Genomic DNA, 19,576 nt, shown 5'->3' on the forward strand with positions numbered 1-19,576 from the left:
ACACTCAAAACAGAAGTGTGGCACTTAAAACGGAAGTGTAACACTCAAAATGGAGCACATTCGGCTTTCGAAAAAAGTTCGCAGACCGGAACACTTACTTCCGGGTTTGCAGTGTTTGGGTTCCAAGTTGTTTGAGTACCAAGGTGTTTGAGAAGCAAGGTACCACTGTATTATTATTTCCCTGTCCCACACCTTCAGGCTCTGTTGCACTTTCTGAAGACTCAAGAGTATGGCAGGTTTCAGGACTGCAAGTCTCCAAAAATTGCAGCTGGTATTCCTTAGAGGGTGATTAGCTGTCCGCCTTTTTGACTACTTCAGACCTCTTTCTGAAAGTGCTGCTGAAGCTGTGATGTTAGCAGTACCCGAATCCATATTGCCCTCTTCTGCATGTAAAATATGTATGGAGAGCAAAAAGTTGACCGAGTGCATTAAAGCTCAGAATCCAGGGAATGGTTTATTCAGTATAGCTTTTGTTTCTTATTCATAACTAGAGCACTGAAGACCACCAGTTTCCTAGATGTCCCTTTATTTATTGCTGATAATAAAAACAGAATAGTGAGAATACAGATAAAGTTGTTTGTGTTACTTGTGAGTGGGGGGGTGGTAGTTAGAAATAGCAGATAAAGCTAAAGAACATTATCCTTTCTCAGAACTGCATTAAAAAAATAAATAAAGACCATAGCAATGTATTTTGAAAGGCATGGTTCTGAATTATTCACCAATTCATGCACACCAATCCCTCCCTCCCTTCTCTCTCTAAAAGCATCTAGTTCCCAGCTCTATCACCTTCACAGGGTAGAGATTCAGAGATTGCAATCCAAACCCAGTACTGACTGCTGAACTATGAGACCTGCATTATATATATCCTGCCAGACTTTTCCATGTGGAAAAAATAATTTTCAGACATTTTGCTTGCTACATTGCATGAGTAAATATCACATTATCTTTTCAGAGTGTTTGCAGGGCTGAAAGAAGAAAGAAAAGAGAAGAAAAACTCCATCCTTTCCCTTTATTATGACCGCAGCAGAAACTGCTTTAATTACTGAAGTAATCGCTTGCATTTCTTATTAGTAAAAATCTGTATGACTGAAATCCACTGGGCAAATTATGTTTGGAATGAGAATGCATGCCATTTGTTCAGAATTATAACGCTGCTGGCAATCTAGAAAGGTACATTTATAGATTCAAATCATATTAGTGGATTCAAAACATATTAGTGGATAGAGTAATATAGTGGCCAAAATTGGAATAAAATAGAAAATAGGAATGGATTCAGCTTTACATTTCAAAGAGTCACATTCAAGGTCTCTCTTGTACCTTGAAGAAACTAAGAATCTAGTTCTGTCCAAACCCTATTGGAGTTTGCTTTGTTTTGATTAGGAGAATAAGAGCAACATCTGTATTATCAGAAGGTTGCCATACAGTGCTAAAGGTTCAAAATAGAGAGATTTGTGTGAAAAGCAGTTTGGGGAATAACTCTAACTGAGAATGGGAATCAGATCCCTGAATTCATGGATCTAATGAGTTAAGTACCTAAAGACAAGCTCATATGCCACTGTCCTTGGTCATACTGCACAACACAACCAGAAAAATATCTGTAGATAGGTCCTCTCTGTTGAGAAATCCATATGCTGAAGGCAGGAACTTAGTTGTCAAGACTACAGAGCTACCAGCAGTCTCATAAGGGCTCCTCAGACAAGGCTTCTACATACTCTGGTTCATTGCATCTGTTCATTGGGGGAAATAGGAAGCCCAGAGCACTTGTTCTTTAGATGTCCCTTTTATGAAGAGGCACGTAGTAAGACCATTGATTCCCTACTGGTGAGGCTCACTGACCTCCCGGAAAAGCAAAACTTTGACCTTTTCCTGTTAGGCAAAGATCAGAAAATGACCCAGATGGTCGCCAGATTCTCTGTAGGTACAGACCATCTCCCAACTCAAACTAGTTCATTGAAAAAAATCCCCAAACTTGGTTCCATGGGTAACTCTGGGTCAGCTCTCTGTGGTAGTTTATCTTAAAGTTTTGAGTGTTATCTTAAAGTTTTAAGTTTTAAGTTTTATTGTTGTGCACTGTTTTAATTGTTTGTTTTCCTTCTGGGACTGTACTCCCAAGTGTGTTTTATAAGCTGGTCTCAGACCGTAATAAATTATCTGTCTGCTCTGGTTCAGATGTGCTGAAAACAATGATCATCTAAAGAAGCTATGCAGATGAACTCTTATTGAGAGCCGAGTTCCAGTTCCTATCCATGTTCCAAGTTTTGCCATCATGAGCCAGGTTCAGGTTCTAAACAATCAGGTGGGCATGTGATATCTGTGGAGGAGGGGATATCAGAGAGACAAACAGTAAAACCAACGGGGAGTAATTAGACACACCTTCGAGGCGTTTATCTTTAAACAGGTTTTATAGAAGCTCCTGTCAGAATTTAAAAAGATCCACTCTATTGACAACATTGCAGCAAAAAAAAAACAATCCATACAGCCAAGCTTATCCTCTCCTGGGGCTATCCAGTGTCATTCCTTTCAGCCTCTAATCAATATTTGCTATACCAGGTTCACATCTCCTTCACCCTCGGCGCCTCAAGGTGAATGAAAACCCAACCCATTTAAAACTTTACAGTGTGTTATCTAAAGATAGACTTTCCATGATAAACAAAATTCATCTCAAATCAATGCACCAGAATAGATGGAAAAATTAGATGGGATGATTTTTTATATCGTAACGCTAGTATCTTTTAACACTGCTGGAAAGCTGTATATTTTTACCAAGATGGAAGAGATGCACCTGAGATTGAGGCTCAAACTAGAGGTGGGAGCTTTTATCCTCAATATTAATTGCTGCTGGAGGCAGGGGATTATTATTACTTTTTTTTAGACATTGGCCGATGACAAGAAATTGGCAACTGAAATCAAATAACTCAGGAAAAATCATTTTGATCCATGTATCATACGTATTAAAATCATATTAGGGGTTAATACAGCCAGCCGTTTGCATTGAAGGTTTTCAAATGATGGGAAAATCCCAGAGAAGGAATAGGTCTGGCAAAAAATCAGAGAGGGGACACAAATTTCCAAGGAGAAGAAGGAACTGGAAGTAAGTAGAGCCACATTCCCCCACTGTACCAGAAAATGTTGGAGAACAGAAGAGTAGTTTTATGGAATCAGACCAAAGTCCCACGTAGATTCTATTTGGGCAAAGAGTTAACACACAGAGAAAGTGCAGGAACATGCCTCCTGGCCATATGCCTGGCATCATGTGCCTCATCAATTTTGATCCCAGTACACTGAGCACAGGATCCACACAGAGAAACTTTATGCATATAGAAGTACAGTGAAGGACACGAAGTTGGTGGTATGGCCAGGAAATCACTGGGGCTGGAGCCTACAGGATATCAGGGGTGGGGTGGGGTCAGGAGGCAAGAGAATGTATCAATTTATAAATGCTTTATGGGGACAGGATCCTGCCCCTGAAATGGGAAGGCAGTATCTGCTATTGATTCTGTGTGTGAGAAAGAGGATCTCCAAGGCTATATGCCCTGTTTGTTCCATGGTTCTAATTACATATTTGCCGAAAGAGATGGCAACAAGCAAGGGCAAAGATCTGGGCCTGACATGTCTTTGATAAGATGACTTAAATCGCTTACATCTTTCTAAATGGGAAGCTGAAGGCAGTGCATAAATAGAATCCTTTGCATATTAAATAGTGAGTCAGCAAAGAGTTGGCCTCGGTGACTGTTCTTGAGCTCCAGCGCTCGTTTCTCCTAAGAACAGAAAAATGTTGGCTTGTATCTTTCCAAGGTGATATAAGAACACTTGGCAGACAACTCCATATTCCATCAGTAAATAATGCAGAGCAGCCATTGGATTTCATGGGGATGAATAGCCTATTTTTGCACTGGGGTTATTTTTGCACATACTGTAAGCTACCACTTAGTGATTTGTAAATTGTGTGAGCAGGGCCACTTTCCCCCACGACACTCAAACCAGCCCCTTGAACTTAGCCCAGTAGATGACATAAATGACTGTATGGCTAAAGTTCTTTTCGCTGCAGCTAAAGTGACATTTTTCCTTCACAGAAGCTGGACTTGCGAAGCATATGACAGCTTTATTCTGTGAAGGTGAAGTCTCATGAACATGATATCACATGGACTCAGTCAATTGGCCTCTGAGAGTCGCTCGTCACAATAAAATTACAACATAGATAACAAGCTTCTTTTGAGATAGAAATTCCTAGAATAATAAGTTCACATATATATATGTATCACATTTTATTTTTGCTTTCCTGAGCTGCATTCATGAAATGTAAATCCCCTAACTATTTTTATGGTAATGTCACTGAGAGCTATGAGTCATCAGCATGTATTCCTCAAAGCCTGAGAGAAATTACTCATTTATACAAATTCACCTTGAATATTGCTCTTCCACAGTACTATAATTGCTACCTGGTATGCAGTATCAGAGGGAAAACACCTTGCTCAAATAAACAGCATGTTTTGTAAATAAAAGTTTGTTGCCAGACAAGGAGAAATGTAAATGCTTATGATAAAAGTCTTGGCAATTCAACCCCACATATATATTTCTTCCCTGTAAACTGTTTTCACTCTCTCTCAGAAATATTCCAGACATTTCCCCTTTCACATTAATTATAACACACACACACACACACACACACACATATATATATATATATATATATATATATATATATATATATATAAATAAATAAAAGTGAGGGAAAACCTTGTGGGTGCATCAGATGTTTTGGATAATCCTAACTGTGATCCATCTTCTCTGTGGGCAAAGGACAGGAAGCCAACAAAATGTCGGGTGAATGATGAGCAGGGGGCAATGTGCCCCTCTTGACAGATGAACAAGCACTTAAACATAAGAGATGTTGCATCCACAGTTCTTCCCCTGATCAGCTGCTATGGTCATGCATATATAGTTCTATCAAAAAATTGAGGATATTGCCAATTGCCTGTTTTGGAGGAGGAGTAGGCCAGATTCAGTCTCCCTGGCCCTTCCTCGACACACTGAACATCTGGCCCACATGGCTGATGGTTTTCTGACAAAGTTAAGTGCACATAGTCTTGGGCACTTCACTCAAACACAGCAGAATGAGGGCTCGAGACTGCTGTTATTTAATTGAGCACATACACTCTTATAAGGAATTCCAGCCCATCGCTTCACACAATTTGGGCAGTTTATGAATTTCTTCCCATCTGAATTCTTCCCTAGATTTATTGGTACCGGATTACTTGTTTACAGAGTGACCCTGATATATTAGAAAGCTGTCATGATTCTACTTTTGTTCTCCAGACTTCAGTTTTCAGTTTGGGGTGTCTCCCACCCTTATATTTTATAGAATCAATATTGCAAATTGATTGCAGACCTTGCACACACACAAAATATTTATGTGGTTGCAGGATTGCATCAGGATTCCATTTCCCAATGTTGTTTAATTGGTGCATGCAGTTGAAGATCCGATATGTTGTTTAACTGAAATGTTTGTACCCAGCGTCTCCCAAACTCAGCTTGGCTTCCAAAGACTCAAGATTAAAATAAATTATGCTATATAATTATACTGATCATTGATTGATATGAGGCAAAAACCACAGACTAACACTGCAATCCTACTCTTATTTACTCAGAAGGGGCATATTCCCATGTAAGGGTACATAATATTGCATAGTAAAATTAAGTTTTAAAAGCTGAATTGTTTGGCAAGCTCTGGACTGAAGGAATAATGCAATCTTAGGTAGGACAAATGCACTACAAGGATTTATGGTTGGCAATAAGAGGGTTAATTTTATTTCAGTCCTGACAATTTGCAGATTTAAACATCCTCTTCCCTCACTTCCAGATATAGCTTAGGGGCGAATATTTGGAATGAACAATGGGTATTTGCAGGGATTATAACAAAAACCCACAAAATGGTCAAAATAACCCTTTTCATCTCTCTCCAAACCCATTTGTGGTACTCAATGTTCCCTTCTGAAATTAAAAGCAAAACCTCCCATAATGTTGTTATTGCATGTGTTGTTGATTTTAAATAATAAGAAGAAGTTAGCCCACTTTGGATTTTGCATTCTCAACGAAGAGTGACTAATGAATAATGTGTTTGTGTGTGTTTGTGTGTGTGTGTGTGTGTGAATGATTTTTATATTAGTGGACAAAACGGGGGGAAAGGACTGAAGGAATGCTGTACATTGCAAGTGGATTCAATATGGAGATATTTATTCTTTCAGTTTTAGAGACGAAAACCTAAGCCTCCTGTCGAAACAAACAAACCAACAAACAAAATCCTTCCAGTAGCACCTTAGAGACCAACTAAGTTTCTTATTGGTATGAGCTTTTGTGTGCATGCACACTTGTGTTCCTGGTGTCAAATATAGATGGGTTGAGAAATGATTATATTGTTTTAAGTTTCAGGGGCCAGAGTCTGTGGGTGCAAGTCACCCATATATCCTAGAATTAGTAAAAGTCAGAATTAATTAAGGTTTTATTAAATTGAGCCAAACGCAGAAACCCCTGGATTTGGTTTATGTTAACCAGCCAGGCCAGTTTGGCAGAGCTACCTGGATGGGAGTCATTGGAAAAACAAAGGCTGATGATGGCCAGTCATTAACTCATTAAGAAAGCTATGAGCAGAGACTTGCTGGGCCAGACAGAAAATGGAAAAACCCCTCCCTGGAGAGAGTGATAGTTAGCAGAGACAAACGGCCAGAGTTTCAGTGGTGAGTGAACAGGAAAAAGTGTCCCTTTTGCATGCTGGAAGGTGGAAGCAGAGCATGAGGCAGCCAGTCTGTTTTATGCTGCAGACAGGGTCAGACATCTCTTGGAATCCAAGGCTGCAGCAATGAGTGGAACAGGACCCTCTTGAGATGGGAATGCTCTGCACTCTTGTCTAGGTTCATGTTGTAAGGTAAAGGGACCCCTGACCATTAGGTCCAGTCATGTCCGACTCTGGGGTTGCGGCGCTCATCTCACTTTATTGGCCGAGGGAGCCAGCGTACAGCTTCCGGGTCATGTGGCCAGCATGACTAAGCCGCTTCTGGCGAACCAGAGCAGCGCACAGAAACGCCATTTACCTTCCCACTGCAGTGGTACCTATTAATCTACTTGCACTTTGACGTGCTTTCGAACTGCTAGGTTGGCAGGAGCAGGGACTGAGCAACGGGAGCTCACCCTGTCGCGGGGATTCAAACTGCCGACCTTCTCATCGGCAAGTCCTAGGCTCTGTGGTTTAACCCACAGCGCCACCCGCGTCCCTAGGTTCAGGTTGTATATATGTGTAAATAAACTGTCAGGGACTGGGCAGAGGAGGAATGGTGGAGACCGCCTCCCCAGCCTGACCCAGAGAAGATGACGACAACAGTTCAGAATTATAACAGGGGTTTGAGGGAGATCACAGCTCAGAGGCAGATGAGGGGGAAAGCTGGAAAATAATGGGAGAGGAGGAAGAAGAAGCACCAGAGACGGGATAGCTGATGGACACCATTTCTTTAGAAAGCATTCCAGACCCCTTTTCCCCAGAGCCCAGCGAGCATTGAAAGCAGGAGAGCAAAGAGCTCAAAGGCAGAGGGCATTTTTCAGCACCCATAGCTGTGAGGCATGGGAGAGGAAGGGGGTGGAGACTTACTTAGGGCAACGCCATTATTCCAAGAAGCTGCCTTTCCAAGCCTCTCTCCATGAATATTGAATAAAAAGCAGTTGGTGAGGACTTTTCCTTGTCTTATCCATTCCTGGCAACCTGCCCCATGGGTGGGATCCTCTGCTGCCTGACATGAACCATATCATAAAGACACCACAGACTCCACTGTGCCTCATTGTTCCAAAAGGAAACTGTCAGGAGCCCAGGCTGCCATCTTGATAACACAGCACACAAGTTGTAATTAGCTGGAAGATTTATTGCAAAGCAAACAGCCTCTGACACTCTAGCCGAGCATCCGTGTCTTACGATTCAGTTGACCCTTCTGAAGAGTGATTCCTGCTTCTGCAGAACATTGTGAACCTATGAACTTTACGTTTCTGGGTTTGTTTTCTGTCTAATACTTTCCCCATTCATCTACCCCTGTGGCTCATGGGGTTAGCTGCCTCCTCTTCCGGTGAAGAAATACCCCCCCCTTGCCTTCCGAGCCTGCCTGCGCTTCTTGATAGCGTTGGCTTCTCTCCAGCCTGCCCTCTGAATAACGGCTTGTCTGCATTCCTTTCATTGTCAAGAAGGGGGGGGGGGGAGTTGACAGCCGACTGCTTCCAGGTGACTGAGAGAAATGCAAGCCTCTCTGTTGCTGACTGCATGCTGTACTTCTCTATTTTGGGCAGACTTGTTCCTGACAGAAACACTGATCCTGATAAGCATGCCTGGTACCCCTGGATTCTTACACCACTTGGAGTTTAGAATGGACTGTTACAATATCCATAGTTAAAGCTGAGAATTATATCTGAGGGGGAAATATTGATACATTATGCAATGAGAAGGAAGGGCCCCTTCAAATGGACATTTGGCTCCTGGGTCTCTCAGAATTAACACCATTGAGCATGATGGTTCAAAGGGTACCACAATATTCTTCTTTCCAACTACATATTTATTCCAGTTGAAAATGGCCTATCTGCTAAATTCACCATGAGAGTGAGCTTTGCGCTCCTCTCCCCTCTCATGCACACACATCAAACTTCCACTGTGACAACTGTACATCAGTGGGACAACCATTCATGATTGAACTTAACGGTTTATATGTTGAGGACTCTGTCAGTCATGGATCATAACAGGGAATGAATGATAGCATTTGATGCCTCAGTAGCATTTGAAAGATTGCCAGGGCTTGGGGAAAAAAGACATTCTTCAAGCTAAATAACCTGTCATTTTTTGTGCAGCTTTCGCTGAAAACATAAAATTAAGGGCCTGGCTACTTGACACCATTGAAGGTCAATGAAAAGGTTACTGGGCAACACAAATAGATATTAAATCAGACCCCCTCCATCCTCCGTATTTGGTAATCATAACATCAAAAGTGGTGGGAAATCTAGTGTGGATCAATATGAAAATCTATAGCTATATACTACCCAGGGTAGTTTATATGGCAAATAGGGATGGGTGAAGATAGAAATATCTGTTTATCTCAGTTTGGTACTTTTTCCAATTTTAAGCTCAGGTCTTCACAGTCATTATGAAAATTCATCAGTATTTCCCTATTTCTCCTAATAGACACATTTTTTTGCATTTCTCTATGTTAAATTCACTAATATTTATATGCACATTGTACCCAGATATGTGCATTTCTGCACACATTAGTTGGCTGTAGAACTGCATTGCAAAATTTGGAAAAGTATGAATGTTGAAAGATGACTGTGTTTCAGTTTGTGCAAGTGCATATTGGTTAAGAATGTGAACTGAATCAAAATTCTCCACCATCCTGCATGACAAATAACCTTCTGGTTTCAGTAAATTCACAGGGTACTGCTGCAAAAAAATAAAATGAAAATGAATGCACATGTTTTTAATAAAGAAAAAGAAGGATTTGAGCCAGTGATTACTTAGGGATGTTTTGGTGAATTCTTATACACAATGTTCTTTAGGTCTCTAACATGCACATCAAACTTATTTCACACTTCTCAGAATGTTGTGAAAAGGTTCTTGGTACTTAAGACTGTTTTGTTCCTCACTATGACTAATCATTCCAGAGCTTAATGGAAAAAAAGTTTCATTGACCCCATTCTATCCCCCCCCCCTTCACTTTTGATAGCCTGTAACATAGTGAAAAATAAAGGCTTTTGCTCGGAGCATTACTAAGAGCCAAATCCCATAAATACTTATTAGGTGAGGAATTGAGGATCGTTCCACATCTATGCTTTCCTTTTCCTGTTCCACTCTATCCTACTCTGTCCCTTCTGTGCTTGCCCTGTTGCCAAACCGAGCTTTGCATTGCAAGGGAGCTCTTAACATCACTTACATTTCCGAACCCTTGCTTCAGATGTGCTCTTTCATCTGTGTACTTGCAGTTGATGTACTCTGCAACTATAATCCAGGACTCATCATGAACGCATGGGCAAGATACGTGAGCAACTGCTTCTCAGATGTAAGAATAGAAGCAGAGATTGACAGTCCCAAGTGGAATGAGGTTGTAGCTTCATGGAAGCACACATTAGTTGTTGTTGTTGTTGTTATGTTGCCTTATGTAGAAATCTCAGGATTGATCTGCTTGCAGAAGATCCACATGATTTGCAAGCAAAATGTCTTGCAGGCATTTCTCGTCAAAGGATCACAAGAAGCAATGGTGGGGAAGACAGCTTCCAATCTTGGAGAGCCATTGTCAATCCAAGCAGATAATACTGGTCTAATACTGATCTTTCATCCTTAAATGTCAACTTTTTATGAGGACATTGGCGAGGCATTGTAAAAAAAAGCAGGTGAAAGTCTAGGTAAAGGTAAAGGTAAAGGTAAAGGTACCCCTGCCCGTACGGGCCAGTCTTGACAGACTCTAGGGTTGTGCGCTCATCTCACTCTAGAGGCCGGGAGCCAGCGCTGTCCACAGACACTTCCGGGTCACGTGGCCAGCGTGACAAGTTGCATCTGGCGAGCCAGCGCAGCACACGGAACGCCGTTTACCTTCCCGCTGGTAAGCAGTCCCTATTTATCTACTTGCACTTAAGGGTGCTTTCGAACTGCTAGGTTGGCAGGCGCTGGGACCGAACGACGGGAGCGCACCCCGCCACGGGGATTCGAACCACTGACCATGTGGTCGGCAAGTCCTAGGCGCTGAGGTTTTACCCACAGCGCCACCCGCGTCCCTTTGAAGGTGAAAGTCCCTTTGAAGGTGAAAGTCTAGCCTTACTTAAAAAAGGGGAAATTATTGCTGGCTAAAGATATGAATTCTTATGCAGAGGAGCCCAAATTCCCCTTTATGATGTACTGAACTACTTATACCAGGCATGTCCAAAGTCCGTTTCAGGGGCCTAATTTGGCTCACCAATCAGTTTAATCTGGCCCCTGTGGCAGTTTATAGTTTATTTCCTCGGGTAAAATCCTAAAAAACCTCAACAACTAAAAAAAGGTTAACAACTTTGGTTGGCCCTTTGGTCGGCCCTCACGGCCCTTCACTTCATCAAATCTGGCCCTCTTTGAAAAAAGTTTGGACACCACTGACTTATACACTGTTGGCTGGAATTTTATAGTGTTTGGGATGGATAAGGCTTTGGCATTGCTCTGAAAAGAATCATTCCCATCCATGCTTGGGATGCTCTGTCAAAGAAGCATTAATCTCGCAAAATGGATTTTAAAAACAACAGCCCAACAACATTAAAGGGGAAAACATAATCGATATGTCACTTTAGACCCTTACTTTGATCGCATAAAAGCTTAACCCTTTAAGTAATTGTAGGATGGCAACCTTCCCTTTGGAATCCTAAAATGCACTCAGGGAAGAATCTACTTTTTTAATGAGAGCAATTAATGACCCATTTCATTAAAGCAATGAATTTCTCAAACTTGTTTGAATTTCGATCTGCATGGGAGATAGGGGTCCTTCTAGAAATTAGACATAGGGGCAACAAGGATGGACCTAAAGGAAACCCTAGTAGGGTTTTGTAGGTTTGAGGAATACTTTGAGGTTTGTAGGAATACTCTTAACGAAAAGCAACCTAAGGGCATAACTGGCAGCCCCCAAAACAGCCCAATGAGGACTCAGCATATTCAGTAGCCAAGGAATATTGAACGTCAGTTGGGAAAGAGGCTGGGACAGATGGAGTCTCTTGGAGGTGATATGGTAGAACCCTGAACTCCTGCTGGAAGATAAGGTAAAAGGTAAAGGACCTCGGATGAATAAGTCCAGTCAAAGGTGACTATGGGGTTGCAGAGCTCGTCTCACTTTCGGGCCAAGGGAGCTGGCATTTGTCCACAGACAGCTTTCTGGGTCATGTAGCCAGTATGACGAAACCGCTTCTGGCACACGGAGGACCATGACAGAAGCCAGAGCACACAGAAATGCTGTTTACCTTCCCGCCACAGCAGTACCTATTTATCTACTTGCACTGGTGTGCTTTTGAACTGCTAGGTTGGAAGGAGCTGGGACAGAGCAACAGGAACTCATCCCGTCACAGGGATTCGAACCACTAGCCACCCAAGAGGCTTGCCGGCTCCCTCAGCCTGAAAGCGAGATGAGCACCACAACCCGATAGTTGCCTTTCATTGGACTCCAAAGATCACAGGGCAGTTTACAACATGAAAATACAACATGAAAACACAAAATATGAGACTCTTAATTTCAGGGCCATGGGTTTGAGCCCCACATTGGGCAAAAGATTCCTGCATTGTAAGGGGTTGGGCTAGATGACCCTCATTGTCCCTCCCAAACTCGATTTTCTGTTTCTATGAAACTCCCATGGATTTCATCTATTCTTTCACATACCACATTTGTGAACATGCAAACAACATTCTGACTCAACCACATATGAAACCTGCCATTTACTCACACAAACATATACCAACTGACATCCAAAAAGATGACATCTATCCACATTCGTGTCCTGCTTCAATCCACAAATATCCACTGGCTTCTGTTGACTAGCTTCCAAAGGTGAACTTCCACAAATACCAGTCTGCTTTAGCCTTGTAGCATCCACGAGCTTCTGAATCCAAAAGCCACTGGCTTTCACCCACCAACATCTGCCAGCTTCTGTTAGGTCCGTCATGAGATGTCCACTAGCTTCTAATCATGGATACCAGCAGCCTTCAAGCAAGCAAACTTACCTTATTATCGCTCCCTACCATCCTGCTGCCAGAGGATTGCCTCCTTCCATTCACCAGTTTGCCTCCTCCAAGTGGAAGAAACCTGGGCAGTGCTGAATGTCACATCCATGGCCAGGTGCGTCCTGTTAGAAATAAAAAAGGGCTTTCCCCTTGGCCTGCCTTTATATCTACTCAGTTGCCAAGTGCTTTTGTGACTTCACAAGAAACCCACAGCCAATGGCAACAGCTGGGGAGGCATCATCTTCATTGCTTTGAGCCTCACAATGGCAAGTGGACCTATCAGTGATTGTGTGCTTGTTTATTAGGGATGTGGGTGGCACTGTGGTCTAAACCACTGGGCCTCTTGGGCTTCCCAATCAGAAGATCAGCAATTTGAATCCCCTTGACAAGGTGAGCTCCCATTGCTCTGTCCGAGCTTCTGCCAACCTAGCAGTTCGGAAGCACATCAGTGCAAGAAGATAAATAGGTACCGCTGTGGTGAGAAGGTGTTTCTGTGCACTCTGGCACTCGTCACGGTGTGCTTTTGTGGCAGTAGCAGTTTAGTCATGTGGCCACATGACCCGGAAACCTATCTGTGGACAAACACCGACTCCCTTAGCCTAAAAGCGAGAAGAGCGGAGCAACCCCCTAGTCACCTTTGACTGGACTTAACCATGCAGGGGTCCTTTACCTACCTTTTACCTTTAGTCTAGTCACATCAACTGAGCATGTGCCTTTAATGTATATTCCAGAGTTCACTGCATCCTCTGGGTATGAATGTAATAGACGTTCCTTGGCAGAGATGCTAATGTAGAAAGAGTGGTATGGGGGGTGGTATATATTCTCACGGTTTCCCCAGTAGTGATGTATGGAAGTGAGAGCTGGACCATAAATAAGGCTGATTGCCAACGACTTGATGCTTTTGAATTATGGTGCTGGAGGAGACTCTGGAGAGTCCCATGGACTGCCAGAAGATCAAACCTATCCATTCTGAAGGAAATCAGCCCTGAGTGCTCACTGGAAGGACAGATCCTGAAGCTGAGGCTCCAATACTTTGGCCACCTCATGAGAAGAGAAGACTCCCTGGAAAAGACCCTGATGTTGGGAAAGATGGAGGGCACAAGGAGAAGGGGACGACAGAGGATGAGATGGTTGGATAGTGTTCTCGAAGCTACCAACATGAGTTTGACCAAACTGCGGGAGGCAGTGGAAGACAGAAGTGCCTGGCGTGCTCTGGTCCATGGGGTCACGAAGAGTCGGACACGACTAGACGACTAAACAACAACAAATATATTCTTACATTTAACCTCACATTTGTTCTATCCTGGAACCCTAGATAGTTCCCAAGTTGTCACCCATCCAGACACTAACAGACCCAGACTTAGCTTCAAGTTTGTGGCCTCATCATTCTTCAGACCATAACCCAAGACTAGTAAAGGGAATTTGAAAATCACTGTGCAAACTTATCTATAATTGCTTCCTACATCAGACTGGTCCCTCTGATGCAATTACACTCACATTTCAATCAGGCTTGTTTCTACACTATTTCTCAGTTATAGGATTGTGCTGACATAGCTAGCTATCAAAAGACCTTAAGGGCAGTGTGTAAGGAAGTCCATCATTAGTCCTGCCCTATTTCTGCTGTAACACTGGCTGATGGCTGTTGTCATGCAACAGCTGTCGAACTGTCACAATGTCCTGCATAACAATACCAGCTCAATTGTGGCACTGAACTGGTCAAAAATTATTGGGTTTGCTCCCATATTTTTGCCACCACGGTATCTAATACAGTGGTACCTCTGGTAATTCGTTCCGGAGGTCTGTTCTTAACCTGAAACCATTCTTAACCTGAGGTACCACTTTAGCTAATGGGGCCTCCCGCTGCCGCCGCGCCACTGGCACACGGTTTCTGTTCTCATCCTGAGGTAAAGTTCTTAACCTGAGGTACTACTTCTGGGTTAGCAGAGTCTATAACCTGAAGTGTTTGTAACCAGAGGTGTTTATAACCTGAGGTACGATTGTAGTACTAGGCCATAAAGGGGTGAAATGAAATTCAGGGTGAGAGAGGCCATGTCCCTACTTTTGCCATTTTTCTCTTCTCCAAACAAAACCCAGCTCCCCTGATCTGAATAATCTTTGATTCATAACCTTGGTTGGAAAAGATTGAAGGAGGTAAACAAAGGGAACAAAATATACAGATGCAGTGCCATCTTGAGGATCACAGCCAAAGAATGAAGCCTAATTCATTAAAATCAAGAGGAATTCAAAGTGTTACCTCAGCATGCAAAGATGAGGCCTGATGGAAAGCACAAAGCTGTTGCATGCATGCAAGCTAGCCATGCATTTCACAAAGATCTCTTACAGCATCTCCATGGAAAGAATGAGGGGTTTGGGGTTTTTTTTTGGAGTTCAACCAAGTTTACACAGCGGTTCCTTCATGCAGTTGCATACATATTAGAGACTGCGCAGAGGAAAACAGTAGGCAGGTGGAGCTAAATAGCCTGAAGACAATGCAGCAAAGAAGGAGGAGGAGGAAATAAACAAGACAAAATGTCACCCAGTTCAGAAATCACCTGGAACTTTTGCCAGGCTGGCTCAGAGAACACCAAGCTGGAGCTTCTATACACTTCATTCTTCAGCCTATTTTTAAACTAGAAGGTCCCAGGAATGAGCATTTCTGAGATTTATTTAATTATCTTTGCCCCACGCTTTCCAGCCTTTACACCCTTCCCAGAGTGCAGGGATCAGCAAACTTTTTCAGCAGCGGACCGGTCCACTGTCCCTCAGACCTTGTGGGGGGCCGGACTATATTTTGGAAGGAAAAAGAAAAGAACGAATTCCTATCCCCCACAAATAACCCAGCGCTGCATTTTAAATAAAAGCACACATTCTACTCATGTAAAAACACCAGGCAGGCCCCACAAATAACCCAGAGATGCATTTTAAACAAAAGGACACATTCTACTCATGTAAAAACACGCTGATTCCCAGACTGTCAGAGGGCCAGATTTAGAAGGCGATTGGGCCAAATTCGGCCCCTCTAGCCTTACTTTGCCTACCCATGCCAGAAAGGCTTAGGACTCAGCTACACAGTTGCAAATAAAACGTTTTAAATGTGTTGCAAAGTGCAATATACAATTATGACACCAGATGGCAACAGTGAGCTATGCCGAATTCAATGTCATTTTTCAAAACATACTTTCACAAAGCATTTTCGCAGTGTTTTTTATACATGTGTAGATTCCACCGTAATTAAAACACAAAAATCAATGAAATGATTTAGAGCCATTTAAAGAAAGAGACGACAGCCCTACAGAATGAAACAGCACTAAAATCAGAACAAAATCAGCTTCCAAAAGAAAACAGACTTAGTACGCAGGTGCAGCTCCTTGCAGACAGCTTCCAAAGTCATGATGCTGCAATGAAAGAGGTCCTTTATCCATCTAGATATTACCCACCACCTGTCAGATGGCAGTGCGACATAGAAAAAAGACTCATGCAGCAGAGAGCAGTCCTTAACTCATTCCTTAGCATGACAGCATATGCTCAGCCTTTGAAGGAAATGTGGTCTTGCCAGTAAAATGGTTCTGGAGTTCTGACACCAAAGAAAACTAATGCTACAAAAGTTAATTCTTGGAAGTTGCTCACCCCGAGTGTTTAGTTTGCAGCTTCTCATATTGCGTGGAGTTAGAGACCATCACAGTTCAAGTGTGATTATCCCAGCCAATCAATCTGGCTCCATTTAAATGATTTTTCCTCTGGCAACGAATTGACCTGAACGCCCAAGAATCTGTTCCTGTTTAAATGCATAAAGGAGAAGAAAAATAGGCTGAATGCAGCCTTTTGTGTTTACAGACATTTACACAACTCCTTAGAGCATATTGATGGTGCCTGGCTACATTCTGTCGACTGCCATTCTTGAATTACGCTCACATCGCCACAAATTGGTGTTGCTTGCTTTCATTTACTTCATGAAGTAACCTTTTGTTTGCCACCAACTTAAAGAATGTATCTCTACAATATTGTCTACAGGACAATGATTTCTTTTAAAGAGAGTGAAGGGGAAAGGGAAATTGCAGCAGTCTTAAATCTTCTTCAAAAGAGGGGAGACTATATATAGCGAACAAGGCAATGTCCAAATGTTAAATTTTGAAGTCGACAACACTGGACTGGATTTGCTTTTAAAAATATCGATAGTGTTACCAACAAACATTAGGTTTAATGACTCAAGCACCATTGGTCAATGCTCATTCTGAAAGTTCCTTGAAGTTGCTGATGCTAATTAACTTGAATTGGAGGTATCTATAGAAAATAAGAATGGGGCAGTCGTTCGCCGCAGGACGTGTTTCTTGCAAATGTGATTGCTGCTTCTCAAATGAAAAAAGAAGCAGCAGCAGAGATAAAGGCAGGCACTCTCCAGCACAAGCAGACCACTGGTTTTGCTTCTGTGTGTCCTCGCCCAAGTCATCAGTGAATTTCTCATCACATGCTTAGTTTGCATTTCAGACCAATTTGCACAGAGAAATTCATCCATACTTTCATATGCACAGACCCTCCAAGCGTCCCCATTTCCCAGGGACAATCCTGGTTTCTCATTTGATTTGATTTGATCTGATCTGATCCCGGAATGTCCCGCTTTTCCTTATGATGTCCCTATTTTCATCAGGGAAATGTGGAAGGTATGGAATTATGTGACCCCTGAGCCAAAAAGATAAGTAACTATACAACTTTTAGAAGACATTAGAAGGCAGCCCTGCATAGGGAAGTTTTTTTAAAAATGTTTAAGGTTTTTTAAAAAATGTTTTTATATATGTTGGAAGCCACGCAGAGTGGCTGGGGCAACCCAGTAAGATGTGCAGGATATCATCATCATCATCATCATCATCATCATCATTAAATAGGACATTCCTATTTCCATTGGAGAAATGTTGGAGGGTAAGCATGCATAGTTACATAGAGGAAGACTTAGCATAAATTATGCAAACAACCATTTTCCCGATTGCAGCCAAGTTAGCCCCTGCCCTCCCAGACCCCAATAGCTTCAACCATAGAAATAGCTTCTGATTTCCCAATTGCAAGGCTGTGCAAAATATTCTGCTATTTTGGACCACCAGCACTGCATTGAGAGGGCTGAAATTAGTTGAGAAAAGCTTAATAGAGAGTTTGTTCCCTCCCACCCCCTGTCCCAATTCTCTTAGCTATTATTTGCATTTGTTATCTGTTGATGTTTCACTGGTGGGTTTTTACTGATCATTCAGTAAATGCAATACTGTCATAACACTACGCACAGTGCACATGATATTATGACAACATTGCCTTCACTGCATGAATGCAATCGGATTTGGCTGCACTTTCAACAGCACCGATGGTTAACAAGACCCAGTGGCAGAGTAAGCTGACTGGGTCCCTGTGTTAGCATTTTACTCCTCCGTTGCTGGTCCACCATCCCTCAGACCATATGGAGGGCCGGACTATATTTTTTTGGGGGAAGAAAGCATTAACACCTTTGTCAATCAAGCAAACCAAACATGCATTAAAATATTTCATTTTCTCAAACGAGACCATGATTTTCATTCTATGTTGGTGACAAAATATCAGAAAGCAGGACAATCAGCTCCTACTATTTTACTTGTTATCAGTTTACACGTGATGATTATCCGTCACTGACTGCTTGCAATTGCTTCATATGTCAGCTGCCTCTGTACTGTCTGCAAGGACAAATTTTTATGTGCAGCATCTCACTGCGGTTAAATTGGGGGATTTCCTCCTGGATTGACCATTGCCCTGGACAGTGGGACGAACATATGCGTTTCCATCTGTTTCTGTCTTAATACACCTGAGAGAGGACATTCTATTTTGTCTGGAGCCATTGTGTGAACCTAGGAAGCTGACTTCCTAGTGAGTCAGGGCTTTCATCCAGCTAACTCAGGAATCAGCAAACTTTTACAGCAGGGGGGCGGTCCACTGTCCCTCAGACCTGGGGGGGGCAGTCTATTTTTTGGGGGGAGGGGGATGAATGAATTTCTATGCCCCACAAATAACCCAGAGATGCATTTTAAATAAAAGGACACATTCTAGTCATGTAAAAACAGGCTGATTCCCGGACTGCCCGTGGGCCGGATTGAGAAGGCGATTGGGCCACATCTGGCCCCCGGGCCTTAGGTTGCCTATCCTTGAACGGGTAAGGTAAAGGTAAAGTGACCCCTGACCGTTAGGTCCAGTTGAGGACGACTCTGGGGTTGTGGCGCTCACCTCGCTTTACTGGTTGAGGGAGCCGGCATACAGCTTCTGAGTGATGTGGCCAGCATGACTAAGCCACTTCTGGCGAACCAGAGCAGCACACAAAAATGCCATTTACCTTCCCGCCAGAGCGGTACCTATTTATCTATTTGCACTTTGACATGCTTTCAAACTGCTAGGTTGGCAGGAGCAGGGACTGAGCAACGGGAGCTCACCCCATCGCAGGATTCGAACTGCCAACCTTCTGATCGGCAAGTCCTAGGCTCTGTGGTTTAGACCACAGTGCCACCCGCGTCCCTATCCTTGAACGGGAGGATGCCACAAAAGGGGGGGGGGGGTCATGCACATTAAGATTTCCTGTGTTCTGATATAACTGGGGACACATTAAGCCTATGCTTTCTGAAAAGGCTTCTTTTGAAAGAATCACATAAACAGGAATGCATCTGCATGAATTGCTCCTTGACGACTGACAACTGCAGGCTTGGGGACGAAGCTTTCAAGATCTTAAAGAATAAAGGAAATTAGTTTAAAGCTAAATAAGCCACAATGCTTCAGTTATGGCCATATGCTACAATTGTGTCGCAGCCAGGTTTGTTTCTTCTTCGAAAGGGG

This window comes from Podarcis erhardii (assembly GCF_964252035.2).
Source record: "Podarcis erhardii genome assembly, chromosome: 11".
NCBI lineage: Eukaryota > Metazoa > Chordata > Lepidosauria > Squamata > Lacertidae > Podarcis > Podarcis erhardii.